This window comes from Rhinatrema bivittatum, chromosome 4 (assembly GCF_901001135.1).
Source record: "Rhinatrema bivittatum chromosome 4, aRhiBiv1.1, whole genome shotgun sequence".
Classification (NCBI taxonomy): Eukaryota; Metazoa; Chordata; class Amphibia; order Gymnophiona; family Rhinatrematidae; genus Rhinatrema; species Rhinatrema bivittatum.
Window position 1 is genome coordinate 360371477 of NC_042618.1, and position 13839 is coordinate 360385315.

Consider the following 13839-nt stretch of genomic DNA (forward strand, 5'->3'; position numbering starts at 1 on the left):
TTTAGTAAGGCTTCTCATGAGAAAAATGCTTAATTGGGCAAAACAAAAATTCTGCAGCAACATTTTTATAAAAGCAGCTGGAGTGTTCAAACATTTTACCTATAGGCTCCATTTTAAAGGCATTTTAAACTGGGAATGTTTATTTTATAAAAGCTAGGAGAAAGAAGTAATTTGGCATAACAAAACAAGGACAATTTGCTTTTCTGATGTGGCCCTCTCATAAGTATGCATAGCTTAGAAGTAGTGTTAGCAGATGCTAGTATAGGGGTCAGGAATCTGATGCAGAAGTGACAGGTTGCACCTCAGATGATGATTGATTGTTTAGGCAACTTTAATGCAGATACTGGTTCAGACTTATTCTTTTGGTTCCAATGAAGATGGGAAAGAGACATACTTTTTCTGCATTGGATGCTTTTGCATGCCCTGGGTCCATTGCTGGACTGTGAGTTCAGTGAAATTTGTCTCTCTTGTAAGGCAGCTTCCTGACCCCTTTTATAGCATGAATTTCATTAGAAGTGCTCTATCTTACATGGTCTTTCTTCTGGATAAATATTGCCATAAGCTGTGTTTATGATTGTTTCACCTGTTTTGTTCTGGGAAAGTTCTTATAATTATGTGTCACCATATTTTATAGTACTGGGCAATATTTTTTTTTAATTATTTAAAAAAATGGGATTGATTAATTTGTGTGTTGAAGAGCTTCTTTTTCAAACTGTATTTGTTACAGTGCACATTTAGTACTAGAGAAACCATAATATTAAATTCCCTTCACAGTAAGCAGTAAATGAGATCATTGTAATATTTTTTGGATACATTTTAATTGTTAAACTATATAAAACCAATATATACATGATCCACTTGTTTTGATTGAAATCATGAATAATGAGCAAAAATATTTCTAGTACTGGTCCACAATTTAGTGTTATTGTTGAATTATATCTGTACATGTGTAACCTCTCCCTTCCTTTGGGAAAGGAGTCACCTTCAGAGAGCACTTGGTCACTTGGTGCAGAGTCTGGGAGAAGCATAGATTCATGCTGCAGGGGGAAGGATTCATCTGTGAGGGGATCACACAGACAACAGAAAATAAAAGCCAGGCCACACCATGTGTTGTATTCCAATAAGAAGAAAGTTTACTTGAAGCCCTAAAATCATTCAGAATGACAAAAAAAAAATGCATAAAAACACTTCAGATTCTCCCACCATATTGTTCTCATATAACATGAGTCTTGGATGAAAATAAAGGTCTTCCCCCCCCCCCCCCCTTATTTCCCAAAAGGCCTTTTCTTCCTCATGGCCAGATGCAATAAAATCAGGGAATTCCTCTTCTTGCCCCCAAACCTACTTACTGGCTGCAGACAGTCCCACATCAATTCTTTCCTCTTGGCATTAGGGAATAATCTTCCACCATGGCTTGCGGTCACTTGCCAGAGAGGAGCCCCTTTCTTATGGAACCTCAGAGGGCACCCCCTTTTGGTTGCCTCCCAAGCACCTTTCAGTACATCTGTCTCTAAACTCCAAGAGCACTACTCAGATCCCTAAGCAGTCATTCAATATACCCCCAAATGACTAACAGAGTCATCTTAGCCACATACTCATTTGGGGGAAGGATTCTTCTATCACACATTCTGAACAATGCCACTTCCTGAACCTTTCACATCTAGAAGAGTCCTGAAGCTACAGCTTAGTGAAGTTTAGCTGGCTTTATACATGTTATTTGGCACTTGGATTTTAGTGGCAGTATCTTCATATTGTTCTGGCACCTTTACTTCCCCCAGGTATTAGAGTATAAGTTTCCCTTTTCTTAACTGGCATGGCCAATAGGAAATCTCACCGTGTTTGATATGTCCAGGACAAGAGATTTTAACTTGCCTTGCTGGATAAAAAAAAAAAAGGCCATTACCAGGCCCACTAATGAACTAAGGAACTCAACTCATGGTTTAAAAAGTGCCATAATATAGTTATACTAGATCCTTGAATATTTTATTTGAAATTTCTTAACTTTAAGGCAGTCTTCTGACATTTGTGATTCTCAGTTTCCTAGTACAGTTTTGTGACATACTGGAGTCTTAACAAATATACATGCAGTAAAATGCACTAAAATTTAAGACAGAAGCAGAATTAGAAAATTATAGAAATGCCTGAACATTGTAGAATTTGCACTTGTAATGCACTATTATTTTTCCAAGTATTCTGATTATTATTTTTTTTTATAAAGCACCCTCAGTGATCAAAGTACACAACCATCTCAGGTGCAACCGCCTCTTGCCTATCTATAATTAACCCCAGCCTTTTCCCATGCTGTCATATTTGTAAGAAACAACAATCATCCATTATTCGAAAGAAGATCTTTATTGGATGGATATGTCTGCTGCATAGGTCATTGCATGCAACAATTATATTACAAAACAATTACTAACATTCATTCAATTTACAAAACATCAATTACTAATATATACTCAACCCCCAGGGCGACCACACCCTCACCTGGAGAATTTCAATTTACTAAATGCTCCATAGAATCCTGCTACTGCAGTATAGCACCATTGTGGTTGCAGGGCCATCAAAGCTGTGCTCCAATTTTGTAAGGGCTCTATAGTATCATGCTACAGTAATGAAGCACCATTGGGGGACATAGGGCCCTTGAAGCCTTGCCCCTCAGGTTATCCTGCATTCGATCCTGATTATCGACAAAGTTCTCAGCAGTGTGCTGAAGTCCTACTCTGTGAAAGAGCCAGTGCCATTCATTAAGCATGCCAACACAATCTTGGGTGATGCACAGGCCAATCCCAGCCGTCGAATCCGAAGACTTGACAGTCAACTCATCTCTCTGTCACCCACCGATGCAACGCAGTTGGAGAAATACCATGCTACTTGATATTCTCTACCTAGCCACCTTTCATGAATTGAACATGCCATGCACTCTGGGTCGTGGTCAACCCCCTACCCCTATGCTGTGACTGTTCTGCAGTTCCATACACTCACCACGCCATATTAGAATCATATAAGCCATCTCCTCATGGGTGGGCTGGGTGGGAAAACCATCGAAAGGAGACTGGGGAGCGGGCCAGCTCATCTTTAAATTCTGTTTGCTAGCACAACCCCCCAGTCCCTGCCCCCTCTCTTGCTCCAGAGGCAGAGCACCTCTTCGGTTGTGTCCTCCCCGCCTTAGTTGGGGCCGAGTTGGCCCCTCAACTATCTCAGGTGCAAGCGCCTCCTCTCACCTATCTATAATTAACCCCTCCCTTATCCCGTGCTGTCATATTTGTAAGAACAATTGTCAGTCCATTACTCGAAAGAAGATCTTTATTGGATGGATATATCCGCAGTATAGATCACTACATACAACAATTATATTACAAAACAATTACTAACATTCATTCAATTTACAAAACATCAATTACTAAAATATTCTCAATCCCCAGGGGTGACCATGCCCACACCTGCTGAATTTTAATTCTCTAAATGCTCCATAGGATCCTGGTACTGCTGTGTAGCACTGTTGTGGATGCAGGGTTGTCAAAGTTGTGCTCCAATTTTACAAGGGCTCTATAGTATCATGTTACAGCAATGTAGCGCCATTGGGGGACACCGGGCCATCGAAGCCTTACCCCTCAGGTTATCCTGCATTCGATCCTGATTATAGCCAAAGTTCTCAGCAGTGTGCTGAAGTCCTGCTCCATAAAAGAGCAGGTGTAACTCATTAAGCATGCCAACACAATTTTGGGTGATGTGCAGGCCAATCCTGGCTTTCAAAGCCAAAGCCGCTGTCATCCACCAATGCAACATAGGAGCAGAAATACCATGCTACTTGGTATTCTCTACCCAGCCAGCTTTTAAGAATTGCACATGCCGGGCACTCCAGGTTGTGGTCAATGCCCCGCCACAAGCCCATGGTAGTGACACCTCACTTGCCATGGACACCCCCCCAAGGCCGCATCTGCTCCACTCAAGCCCCCCAAAACTCTGCAGGTCTGAAGGTCACAGCTGCAGCACCAAAGGCCATCCCTCCGAAGTGCTGGGGGCCCCCCTGCAGGGCAAGCTACAAGACACCATGCCCTTCAGAGCACTTGGAAGCTCCCCCCACTGCATGGCCATGGACCGCACCACCGGAGCAGCACACCAACCCCTGGAACTGCAGGTTGACCCACCCCACTGAAGAAAACCGTGAGCCCAGGCAGGACGCAAACAAGAAAGGGGGGGAGACAGCAGCAGGAGCAGAACCTGCAAGGAGGGCACAGAGGAACTTCCCTTATCCTGCAAAAACCACTTAAAACCACTTAAAGCTGGGCCAGCTCACCTTTAAATTCTGTTTGCTGGCCCAACCCTCCATCCCCTGCCCCTCCCTTGCTCCAGAGGTGGAACACCTCACCGGTTGTAGCTTCCCGCCTTAGTTGGCGGTGGGTCAGCCCCTGTATATAAGGAACACATAGGATGCCTCGTCCACCAGAAGATTTGCTGCTGCCATGGGGTTTGAAATCGATATTAGTTCATTATAATTATGTAAATGAGGGGAAAGATGAGCTTCTTAGTTCATCTTCCTTATGCACAAGGGGGCTGATGCATTACAGTGCGCTCAGCCGAGGGCACTGTATAACTCGCACTCTGACGTGGGTTAAATAGGTGCTAATCCACCCCCTAATGCAATAAGGGGATTAGCGCCTATTTAACCCACTACTTTTCAGCGCCCGCTTTCTTAATGCACACATGGCACCCACAAGGGGGGGCGCCATGCAATATGTAATTTAGGGGGTCACGCTAGGAAGGAGGTGCTAGGATCGCTTGTGCGACCTTAGCGTCTCCTTGCTAACGCGACCTGCCGTGGCTGCCAGGGATTAGCGCCTATTTAACCCATGACGGACGAGGAGTGAATGTAATAGGTAATGTAATAGGTGAATGTAAATATTGTGCTGTTCAATTTCTCCCCTTCCATCCCAAGTTTATTTTCCTTGTTTTTTGTAACTTTCCCTCTCCCTTTTTCTGATTCACTGTATTTAAAGTTCAAGGTTCTTATTGAAAATATTGTTTTTTACCTTACGTTATGCTTTACACTCCTTGTTATTTGTAAACCGGGTTGATGTGATGCCTATCATGAAACTCGGTATAACAAAAACAATAAATAAATAAATAAATAAATAAATAAATAGCGCTCATCACATGCAAATGCATGTGAATGAGCCTATTACTCATTTACTCTGCATGCAAAAAGATAAATGTGCGTCTCGGATACACATTTATCGCTCAGCTATTAACACCTACCTGGAGCAGGCGTTAATAGCTGAGCGCAGGTAAAAGAAGTACAGAAAAGCAGAAAAAAACTGCTTTTTTGTACTTGTTTTTTAAAGTAAAAAAAAAAAAAGAAAATTCTGCAGACCGAGTTATGAAGACTGACGCCGGTAAGCTCGGCGTCGGTCTTCATAACCGGCAGCCACGGCAGGTCGTGTTAGCAAGGAGGCGCTAAGGTCACCCAAGCGACCCTACCACCTCCTTCCTAGCGCGACCCCCTAAATTACATATTGCAAGGTGCCCCCCTTGCGGGTGCCATGTGTGCGTTAAGAAAGCGGGCACTCAAAAGTCGGCGCCCGCTTTCCGCGAAAATTATTGCATCGGCCCCAAGGTGCATAGGAGGTAAAACCATGTAGCCAATGCGCATAGTTAACACCAGGAAGGGTGTGTGTGTGTGTGTGTGTGTGTGTGTGTGAAAAATAAACTAATGTGCTAATCCTAAGTAACAGGTCAATGCACCAATCTCTTCAACACCTTCCACCTGCCTAAAACAACAAAAAGCCTGCCCAAACCTAGATCTCCCCTCCCCCATAACACAACAAGTCCATTTGAGTTCTAGCCCCCTCCTTCTCCCCTAATACAAAAAGAAGACTGCTCAGGATGCCAAAAAAATACACCTGATCAACCCCCATGGCCTCCTTCAGCTCCCTTACTGGACTTGCACATTGTCAACAGCACTGGCTCAGCAACGCCTCACACTTTATGATTGTTACCCTTTTCGGACAGGAAGGGGTTGTTTGTATAATGCAGCTTTAGCTTTTTCCCCCGAAGTCTGCCCTGCCACACATATCTCCCTGAAGTTCAGAATCTACAGGTCAAAATATGTAGCAGAACTTAGCTAGTGTCAAGTTGATAGAGATGGAAATCCAACAAAAGATAAGCAATCTCTTCCTGCCAGAGGGAGGGAGAGGCAGTTTAGGGAAGTCTGGGCCTTTGGAAGGATGAGAGGTCTGAGCATCTTTGTTACAATCAGGTGAATTTTCAAAGGAGTTATGCATGTAAATGTACATACTATTCTAGCAATTTTCAAAAGCCATTTACCCACGTTAACGTCCAAAGTTTAAAACACCTACGCGTGTAAAAATCGAGGGTTACACGTATGCATTTTACAACAGACCGGCCACGTGTGTAACCCCCACTACACGTATAAGTGCCAGGCCTGTGGAAAGGGGCAGGCCGAGGGGCGGGATCTGGGTGGGGAGGGGCAGGGTGGGCTGGGATAGCTCCATTAGATGTTGTCCCAGGGAAGTGTGCATCAGCAGCAGGCCGGTGCATGGAGATTACTTCTGCTCTGGATGAGCAGTAAGTACAAAAAGAAAAAAATGGGGATAGATAGGGTTAGTTTAAGAGTCGGGGAGGAGAGGGGAAGAGAGAGGGAAGGATAGGGTTAGGGAGTGGACTGGAAGGGAACTGAAGAAGCCCTACTCGCATCACCATGCATATTATTCTAAAATTCCCACCCCCCTGCGCGCAGAGCAGGCCATCTGCTGGCACATGCACGCATGGACATGAAAATCCGGTGTGCATGTGCATGTGGGAAACATATTTTATAACATGTGCATGCTGACGCACGCATGTTATAAAATCGGTACGTCCATGTGTGTGTGCCAAGCGCATTAACAGCCTGGCCACGCATGTATCTCCTAATATGCGCAGAAGTGCCGGCCTGTTTTAAAGGAAAGGGTCAGGGAGGCGTGGTCTTAGTGGTGAGGAGCGAGGTGGGGCCAACTGGGAAAATGGCCATTAGGCTCTGTTCCGGGAAAACACACGCTGGCAGCCAGCCGGCACGAGGAACTTACACCAGCTCGGAGGAGCGGGTGAGTTACACCACAAAAAATTATAGGGTACATGGGGATAGTTTAGGGGTCGGTGAGGAGAGGGGATAAAGGAGGAAGGGTAGGTAGGGGGAATAGTGTTCCCCCCAGTCCACGCCTTAATTGGAGGGAACTGGGAAAACCCTACTTGCATCGCCGCATGTTGTTTTCTAAAATCCCCCCCATTGCAAGCGAAAACGGCCACCCACCCATACATGCATGCATGTCATTAAAATCCAGCGTGTATGTGTGCGCAAGAATCATATTTTATAACATGTGCATGCTGATGTGCACATGTTATAAAACAGCCACGTCTATGTGCGAGCCCCGGGAACCATGCACACATGGACGCACGTGCGGGTTTTTAAATCGACTCCTGTGTGTATACATGTGAGAGAAAGAGAGCAAGAGAGAATGGGTATGTGTGAGAGTCTGTATAAGTATGTGTGAGAGAGAACCATTTGTGTGTGTGTAAACAAGAGAGAAAGCCTGTGTGTATGTGTATGTGAAGGAGAACGAGAATATCTCTATGTATGTGTGTGTGTGTGAAGGAGAGGGTGTCTGCATGTGTGTAAGAGCCTGTATGAGTGCAGGCGTGTGCATGTGTGTGTCTGTGTCTGTGTGTGTGACAGAGAGAATGAAACAGAGGGTATGTGAGTCTGTGTGTATGAGAAAGAGAGGGTGTGTGTGTGAGAGCCTGTGAACATGTGTGTGTGTGTATGCGTGTGTGAGTGTGTGTGTGTGAGAGAGAGAGAAAGAGAGAGAAGGCATGTGCGTGTGTATGTGTGTGTGGGAGAGAGAGCCTGTTGTATGTGAGAGAGGATAAAGTTTGGGCAGCCTCTATCTTCCAATCCACAACAATCTGAAGGTTTCAGGAAATACAAAAATCCCAGTTATAAGAAATGGAAGATTTTTTAAATCCTTATTGGTTTCATTATTGGATGTTATCTGCTGTTTTTGAAATATTATGTTGGTATTTTGGTAAATTTAATAACATTTTATGAGTTTTTAACTATTGGATGTTCCATTCATCAGTTTTGAAATATATTTTTCTTTTTATTTGTATGGTTTTACTTTTATTATTTATGTTTTATATTTGTTCATTTTGTTGTTTGTTAGTCCCTTATTCTGTCTATAATAAATGATTGTCTGTTTTCTGTATGTATGACTGAGGTGAGGGATTCTCCTAGTATATAGTTTCTATAGCATTCCATATTGTTCTGTTTTCAATAGGAGGTGTATTGGATTTCTAGGGCCTAATGTAATATTTGCAGTGCTGCTCTTTCCTAGGAATGGTTGTTGCTGTTTGAGTCCTAGGAGTTGTTTTGATATGGCAGATTTGTCTATTGGAAAACTGTATTATTGATAGACTGTGATTAGCTTTTATTGGATCTATGTAAATATTATTCAAAATTACTGTATGTGAGCTATTGAAACAATATAGGAACAGTTTTTAGATGTTAATGTGTCTGATCTGACATCTGAAGAAGGGATCTATGTAGTTTTATATGTTTTTCTACTATGAGGTCAATATTCAAAAGCCATTTAGATGGATAATTCACAAGTTATCTGTCTAAATGGCAAGGCTTGCCATATTCAACCACTGGATAAGTCATTATCCATATGACTCATGTTTTATATGCTGTAATATTTTGTTGTGGTTCATGTATTTTATTTTATTGGAATCCACCTAGAACAGGCCCTGGCAATAGGCAGAATATAAATTATTGTAAATAAGGTAAAATATTGCAAGATAATAAAGAGGCATTCTAGGGGAATTTTGGGGAGGTGTAAAGTTATTCAGCTAACTTTTCTGATTTGTAATTTCTTCTCCGGCTAGGTTAGCTGGATAACTTGCTACTTATCCAGCTATCTTTAAAGATATCCAGGTAAGTAGCACTTGTCAATATAAAAAAAAATCATTTGTGGTCCAACGGCCTGATTCCTACCCCACTCCTCAGTTTGTCCAAATGGGCTCCAACAGGCTGAAGAGGGCCAACTCCCCCCCCCCCCCCAAAGTGTAAACGTTTTTGGTGATGGGGGAAGTCACTGATCACTGCCATCCCCTCCTTGTCCGTGCTGTTTATATTTTATAAGGCCACTCTGCTACCCTGTTTCCCCACCATGCTACCCACCCACAACCACCAATGTAATACCCCCATCCTGCCAAAAGCATAAAAGCTTTGGGCAGGAGCAAGGTAACCCCTTACCTGCTCCCAGTGCTTGCAGCGTCAGGTGGGGTGGCGATATGGATATCACATTCATGGCTGAGGGTGGGTAGCAGTTGGGTAGGGAAGGCGACAGAGTGACCTCATAAATTATAAGCAACCTGGACAAGGAGGGGATGGGAGCAATCAGTGACCGCCCTCCCCCACTAAAAACATTTACTGTTTGGTTGGGGGGAGGGGAATTGGCACAGCTCGGTCCATTGATGCCAATTTGTAAAGATTGGAGAAAGGGGTAGACATTGGTCCACTGACCTGCAGAAGTCTGTGTCGTATATTATTTTGACAGGTACTACTTACCTGGATATCTTTGATGATATCCATATAAATAGCAATTTATCCGGCCACACAAGGCTGAATAACTTATAACCTAAATGGCTATATTCAAACATAGCCAATCAGGTTTTAAAGTTATACGGTTACATGTGGCCATGTAATTTTAGGCAAGTATATTCAGTTGGATGTTTATCCCATGTATTTTTTATTTTACAGGTATTTTTAGGCACCCGGTTTTGTTCCGTTTTCTAAACAGGAGGTGTATTGCACAGGATTGATGTTTTACAGCCTGATGTAATATTTGCAGTGTTCCCTTTTCATAGATGGGTTTGTTACCGTTCGAGTTAGTGCTGTTTTTGTATGGGAGGTTTACCGTATTGTAATTGTTTACTCATGGCTTTTTGAGGGCCAAATCATACCAATACATGTCACAGTAGTCCTAATGCCATATGAGTTCCAAGATCCTTTTTGTCTTGGGGAGAAGCATTTGAGGGAGTGAGACTGCTGGAGACCTGAAGAGGGTGTGAGTGTTTGGAGGGGAAAGGGAGCGAGAATACTGGTGACTCGGAGGGGGCTGGGATGAGAGTGGAGAGGAGGTTGAGGGAGTGAGAATGAATCCCCTGCTCTAAATGTCACTGCACACCACTGCTTTCAGCACTGCTTTTGTCACAAACAGCGCTAGAGTACCAGGAACAATTAAATTCATACCCCGCTCCAAGTAGGGATATTTTTTATTTGGAGGGGATGGGGGAATATGGGGGGATGTGCCAAAGGATTTTAGACCTATGGGTGGGTGGAAGTGTCAGCAGCAGTACTATTTAATATTATTACTAGAACTGGGGAATAGGCTAGGGGACCCCACTGGTAGACCCGGAACATTTTTAGGAAATTTAGGGGAGATTAGTGGGTGGGGGATACATGGCCCAACAGGGTTATATATGAAATATGGAGAGGGAATGGAGATAATTGGCTCACAGGCCCCTTTGCCTCTTTGCTACATTTTTATAGCACTTCTTAACCGAATATGTTTTGAAGATATCTGGTTAAGTAGCAAGTTATTCGGGCACATAAGGCTGGATAACTTTACACCTGCTTTGAAGCAGCTCTAAAATGAATCAGCTAACTTACCCCTAGATTCATCAAAATGCTATAAATTTCACATGAATAATGCCCGCGATAAAAAAATAAAATAAAAGGAGCATATTTAGGGTGATTTTTTAGTTACCGCAATGCGCGCTATTTTAGCACCACATACAGCCGGATTTTAAATCTGCTGCACGCATAAAAATCGCCACTTATGCTCGTTGCTGGGCCCTGCACACGCTGAGCTAGATCTTAAGTAAGTACGCGCATGCATACTTTTGTTCGCGCAACTGGCAGGCGTAACTTGCGCGCGCTGCCTCAGCATCCCCCGGCAGAGGCCGCAGTGCCGGGGGACTCGGGACCGCCCTCCCGGCCCGCCCCCGAACCTTCGCCACACCCCCAGACTCATCCCGGACCACCCCCTGACCAGGTATACGCCCCCAGGACATGCCCCCTCCCGCCCCTTTTACGAAGCCCCGGGACTTAATGCGCGTCCCGGGGCTTTGCGCGCGCCTGGCGGCCTATGCAAAATAGGTGCACAGGCACGTGAATGCCCTGCACGCGTAAATCCAGCAGGATTTACGCGTGCAGGGCTTTTAAAATCTAGCCCACTGCGCGCATTTTAGAAAGAGCCCGTCCACGCGCGTAAGTGGTGATACGTGCATAAGTGCCGGGCCCTGACAAATGGGCAGGCTGGGGGGCAGGGATGTGCGGTCCAGGGGGCAGAGTGGGGCAGGTCGGGGGAGTGGGCCGGGATAGCACCATTCATCACTGTTCCGGATCCTCATGCACCGGCTGGCTGCTGGCAAGCACAAGTTACTTCAGGTCGGACCCTGAAGTAACTTGAAGAAAAAAAGGTTAAAAAAAGAATATTTAGTGGGTGGGGAGGAGAGGGGAAAGCAAAGGGAGGTTAGGGTAGGGGGTAGGAAAGTTCCCTCACAGTCAGCTCCTAAATTGGAGGGGACTGGGAAGGAACTGGAGGAGCCCCAAACTCGTTGCCGCACGAGTTTGCAAAATTTTACCCCACCCTTGTATGCGCTGCCCGCACATACGCATGTGGATTATAAAATCCAGCACGTATGTGCGCGTGGCCCATGTATTGTATAACATGCACACACCGGCGCATGCATGTTATAAAATCGGCGCCTCCATGTACGCGTGCCGGGTAGCACGCATCTTTTAAAATCTACCCCATAGGTATGTTACCACAACACGCATTAAATTTATCATACCCATAATATTTTCACTTTGTAGCTTGCGAAGTGCCCAGACAGGCATTTACTTGTTTTCTAGAGAGAGAGAAAGAGAGAGAGAGCGCTTTCAAGCAAGGGTGAGAGTACATTATAGAAATCTCATCTTTGTGTAACTTTCCTCATTCCAAATCACATCAAATCTTTACTGATGTGTACTGTGCTGTTCGTACGTCTGACTGTGCATGTAAAACTCGCCCCCAAACTCTAGACCACCACCAAAACCTCACCTTGAGTTACTAGAGATCCCTCCTATAGTGGTATAAATAAATGACTAAATATATGTGCCACCCTAGAGATTCCCTCTCTCACTCTCTCTCTCTCTCTCTCTTTATTCCACTCTACTCCCTCTCTCCTTTCCCTGCTTGAAACGGGATTTTTCGCAAATCCCGTTTCAGGCACAATGCATAACTATCGCAGGCATAACACTAGGAAAAAAGGTGTATTTATTTCCAGCGTTATATCCTGTGATAGCATACATAATGCATGTGTTGTGCTATCACATGCAGCATTAGCATGTCTCATTTTCATTTACTCCACCCAAACACTTCCCAAAATCCACCCACTTGAATACATTTTGGAAATTTGCATGGTCAGCGAGCGATGCGATAAATAATGCCTGCATTATGGCGTTATCGCGGGCATTAGGGCTCTAACACATTTTGATGAATGACCCTGTAAGCCGGATACAAATGAAATACGACTAAGGGCCTTATTTTCCAATATCGCATTGGTAACGCATTAGGGGGCGTTACCAATGCAAATGAGGCTTCTTTCGTGCAGTGGTGAAAAATCGCGTGCGGCGATGTTTTCGCCATTCACGAAAACAGTAGCGCCGCACACGATGTTTTCCCAGTGCACGATGATTCTTTCAGAAGTTTATCGCAGTGCACGATCTGGCCGTCGGAGTGAGGACGCTCACTCCAAGCGGAGATTTGGCCAACATTCTCTCCACCTAGCATGTTGTTGCCCAGGTAGAGTGTCCATCAAGCTAGGTAGGGAGAACGTTGCCCAAACCACTTCTTGGAGTGAGCGTCCTCACTCCGACGGCCAGCAAATCTGCACTAGAGACCACTGTTCTGTCCGTAGGTCTCATGTGGAATGCGAAAGTGGCCCCCAACCCTCGATGCTCATACCTAATCCCCACCCCGAGTTAAGTTAGTAGATGGCCCTCCCATAGGGGTTAAAATACCTATGTAGGGCATAGGCACTATAGTAAGGTGCTCTCTCTCTCTCTCTCTCTCTCTCTCTCTCTCTCTCTCTCTCTCTCTCTCTCTCTCTCTCTCTCTCTCCCTCCCCCCCCCCCCCCTGAAACAGGCTGTCCGGGACTATCGTGGATGGCGGTAATCCTTTTCAGGCCCGTAACGCGAGGTTTGAGTTGTAGTTATTAGCCGCGCTAGCAGCCGTGCTAACACTGCGGCTGTTTCGCCGCACACGATACACAGGTTCCCGCTTTACATATGCTCCGCCCCAACTCCGCCCCCTGAATACCAAATACCTAATTTGCATTTGCAAATCGCGTTAACAGCTGTTAACGCGATTTGCAAATTTATCGCACGCGGTAAAGTGCTTGGAAAATGAGGCCCTAAGTTAGCCAGATAACATAACTCCTCTCCAAAACAGCGTACCTGTTTTATATCTGGCTAGATTTTAGTCAGATAATAACTTATCCAGCTGAAATCTAGATGGATAAGTGGCTAATATTCAGAAACTTGTCATTTAGATGGATAACTTTGGCTTTGAATGTTGACTTCATTCTATATAAATTTAGCTAACCTTTTGGTCCCTTGTAGGAATGCCATTAGTCCCCAAAAGGACTGAAACTTGGGATAAATGTGTATGTGAGAATTCCATATAATTTTATAAATATTACATTTTTATGTCACTTTGCTGCCTTCCTGTTTG

At 44.5% G+C, this 13839-nt stretch overlaps 1 protein-coding gene across 1 annotated transcript in view; it reads left to right on the forward strand.

Annotated features, from left to right (window-relative positions):
- ATP2B2 (ATPase plasma membrane Ca2+ transporting 2) overlaps positions 1–13839 on the forward strand; it is a 1801891-nt gene that overhangs the window by 1389112 nt on the left and 398940 nt on the right. The gene's annotated exons all lie outside the window — the stretch shown is intronic.